General features: G+C 37.4%; 1 pseudogene across 1 annotated transcript; it reads right to left on the bottom strand.

Annotated features, from left to right (window-relative positions):
* Positions 1 to 2,309: 2,309 nt before the first annotated feature.
* LOC111309302 (ethylene-responsive transcription factor 9 pseudogene) lies at positions 2,310 to 3,350 on the bottom strand (annotated as a pseudogene). The gene has a single exon (XR_016331362.1). The product of XR_016331362.1 is annotated as an ethylene-responsive transcription factor 9 pseudogene (transcript).
* Between the last annotated feature and the right edge of the window lie 455 nt (positions 3,351 to 3,805).

Raw genomic sequence — 3,805 nt, 5'->3', positions numbered from 1 at the left:
AAAAAAATCTATAGTTTCAATAAAAACTTTATGTTTAAAATAAAATTGTAGTCCTTGTTGCTATTCATAACATAATTAAAATAAAATGTAAAAAATATTTACTTAATATTATTACATATAAATTTTAAAATTCATTCAATTAATATTATTACAAAAAAAATTTGTTTCAAGGGCTTCAACCCACGTTGATTTGCATTTTTTCTTTTTTTTTTTGCATTGAATGTTAGGATAGTAATTAGGCTCCATGGAATGAATAAAATATATATACAAATATTTTGAATATATTTAATTAAATATATAACTAATTTATAATTAAAAATCCTATAAAAAATTAAATGAATAAATTATTTCTATATTTTCATATTTGTTACATTTTATTCACGTCATATCAAAAGATAATATAATAAAAATTTTATTAAATAATCTTATATTTTTCTAATCAAATATAAAAATATTACATTTATAAGTTCAACAATTTTAAAAAATTACTGATTCTCCTTCAATATTATTTTTTTTCAAAATAATTTTTTCTTTCAAAATTTAAAAATTCATGAATTAAACACTCTTAATAAATAATATCAAGTCATTTGATGAACAAAGTTACAAGAAGTATATGAATTTCAAGTTACATTAACTTCTTGCTAGTTATTCTGATTGGAGTTATAGGATTCAATGTCCAACGGTTTTGTGATATCTACCAGAATATTAAAATTTTAATTTAATAATCATGATTATTCATTCATCGTGAAATAATAATAAAAAAATCTGACTCAATGTTTCTATAAAGGAATGGCCAAAAAACAAAGTTTCCAAAAACATATGAAAAGAAAATATACATTTTAAAACCCGTGCCTCATTTATGTAGCAGAAACTAAGCGGTACCAAATAATTATTCTCTCATGAAAATAGACATTTTACCTTTGGATGCAGATGGTAGTCATTTTCAAAGAGAAGCACCAATTTTAAAATCACAAGGTGGTGCGAGGCCCCATGATTTCACGAATCACGACCCCACAATTAGCATAATAATTAATAGTACTTTGCCAGGAAGCTCCGTGCGTCACAAAAGCCACGGCACCTGATAGGGCCACCAGTTCCATTCCCCCACATCGACATAAGAGAGGAGCGGTGTGGCTAACACTTAGCCGTAGCCGTCCACTCCCACGGCCCACTCACCAATTTTGCAACCTTTTCCTATTTTTGACGGTTGCTTATGCATTGACGTGCCCAAGACACGTGGCTCGTAACGATGCAACAGGAAAGGAAAGAATCCGACCCCACTGCACAACTAAAAAATGACCGAAAAAAGCCAACAGTGGCGGCGAAGCTTTATGAGCCTCTGGCTCTTTCACAATTCGACACGTCGCAATTTCGATGCGGCTTCTTTGCGCCGTACTCACTTCTCTTTCACGTGCCGCTCATTGTCCATTGTCCATTCTCCACTACTTCCCCACCGCCACGCGCCAATGGCAGCAGACGGAAATACTACCTCACCATCTTAACAATCCACTTCTTCAAAGTAAATTAAATAAAAGAAACTTTTTTTTTTAAATGAAAGCATTTTGATGACGAGCGCGTGTAATATTGCAACAATGAAAGAAAGAGAGCGAAATCCTCTCCACAGATTCCGACGACGAAGAGCGGGACCCACGGGGTAGGGAAACTGCATCATTTTCAAATCAAAAGTGGGGGGGCCAGGTCTTCGGCTTCCCGCGTGGGACCTTTCCCCGCCGCTCCCGCTACCATTGCTCTGTTTCAAACGGCCTATGAAGAAGCTTTTACTTGAAAAACAGTTTTGACACGAAATTAACCGCTTAATAAAATACTAATGATGAATTGGACGGCAAAAATAAAGTACACGTGCCGGCTACCATAATCACGACATGTACCCCGTCAACACGGTTTTCTTCTCCAAGGGGCCCGCTTCTATTCTCGTAATTTTAATAATTAAATTACTGATTTTATTTATTTTACTTTTGCCGTGGGTGAGGCATGTTATTCGCCAAATCGTTGCTGATTTTACTCTTATTTTGAGCGTTAAGCAGGAGCTTGGAGATTTCCTTTTTTTTTTCTTGTCATTATTATTGGTGGTCAAAAGGGGACATGAGAACATAAATAAACTACAACTGTTCCGATCGATATCTTCTGAGTTATTTCTCATCAGAGTAGGAACCGTTTTACGTAGTTAAAGGTCTTCATTTATGCCGGGAGAAAATGAATCAAAGCTTTATGATTGAGCTCATATATGAAGTACTACTATCATCTGGGAAAGAAGTACGATGAAATGAAAGATAAACCAAAGACAGTAAGTAACAGTGCATTTGAGATTTGATATTTCATTTCATTGGAAATAAAAGATTAGTTTGAATGAGAGGCTACAACAAAAACAGCTAAGAGAAAGTATAGATGTTTTCTTTCCTCTCAGTTGCAAAAAACAGGAATGGCTATCCTAAATTATTTACATCAGATTAAAGATAAACCATAGCTAAAATGGTTTATCAGCTCCTTTTTTTTTTTTTCTTTTTCTTCAAAGCTCCCGACCTCTCACATGCTGAAAATTAAGGTGAAAAAAGGGAAACGAAAATATTTGATAAGAAAAGCTATAAATTATTCAAGCATCCACTGGCGGAGGAAGATTAAGGTCGAGGGTAGGGACAGGCATCCTTGGTTTACAATCAACGACCGACGAACAATCCGATCCACTTTGGACCCCACCTCCAAATATCATACTCAACTGAACTCCTACCCGCTCAAACCGAACCGGATAAACCTGACCTTCAACCTCAGCTCTACCCAACGCATCATAAAACAGAACTGGCCGCCCGTAAGCCACCCCGCCCATCCTACCACCAACACCATCCAGGGCCAGCTGCTGGTGGCATGCGAAAGGAAATCTCCCTACAACCCCAGTCACGCTGTTGCCTCCACGCTTGGGCTCAAGCTCCACCGCTGCGCTGGAGGATTCCTCCACGGTGCTGCTTGGGCTAGGACTCTGCTGGTTCTGGCCCTTCTTACCTGTGTAGTTGTTCGTTTCATCTGATAACGGGAAGTTGGTCTTAGCCTTAGGTCCACGAAACTCACGCGCCGCCGCATCGTAGGCTCTGCCAGCTTCCTCAGCCGTATCAAAAGTACCGAGCCAAACGCGGCTCTTCTTGCCGGGATCTCTGATTTCAGCTGCGTATCTACCCCATGGCCTCTTCCTTACGCCCCTATAATGCACCTCTTTGATCTTAATATTTCCATTAACGTTTCCTTTCTTCAAGATTTGGCTAGCATTTCCGTCTTTGGGAGCCATTACAATTTTATTTTCCTTTTCTTTTAGGTGTAATTTGCTTTGAGAGACATATGCGTGTGGATTGGTCTTATATAGAGTTAGGCTGATGGGCAGTCAAGGTGGGGTTTGACTGAGGCGCCGCCCAAAATAGGAGACAACATGATAACGTTGTCCCGAGGTACGTGTCACGCGGAAATTTCGAGACAACGGAGAGGTGTTGATTTGTGCCGGCTTTCGCCCTTTACGCTCCATTTCTCATGAATGAATTTTCACTCTCCACTATTTCAACCGCTGACACTGCCCATTTCTTTCTCAAATGTTCCCATTAATGTTTTAAGTAATTTAAATTAAAAAACACTAAATCCTAGAGCATGCTAATTTTAATGTTTTATGTTTAGGAATCTTAATAAAATGTTAATGAGAAATGTTAAGCATTTAATTTTAAAATTAAAATCCAAGATTAAAAATCAATGCAGTGATTAATGTGAAGGCGTGTTAAGCACGATCCTTTTACAAAAGTGAGGAAAGAAG

Source organism: Durio zibethinus, chromosome 2, assembly GCF_047325235.1.
Source record: "Durio zibethinus cultivar Kanyao isolate XHJ-2024 chromosome 2, ASM4732523v1, whole genome shotgun sequence".
Taxonomy (NCBI): domain Eukaryota; kingdom Viridiplantae; phylum Streptophyta; class Magnoliopsida; order Malvales; family Malvaceae; genus Durio; species Durio zibethinus.
The sequence above is the reverse complement of the archived record's forward strand: the minus strand, read 5'-3'. Positions and strand labels throughout refer to the sequence as shown.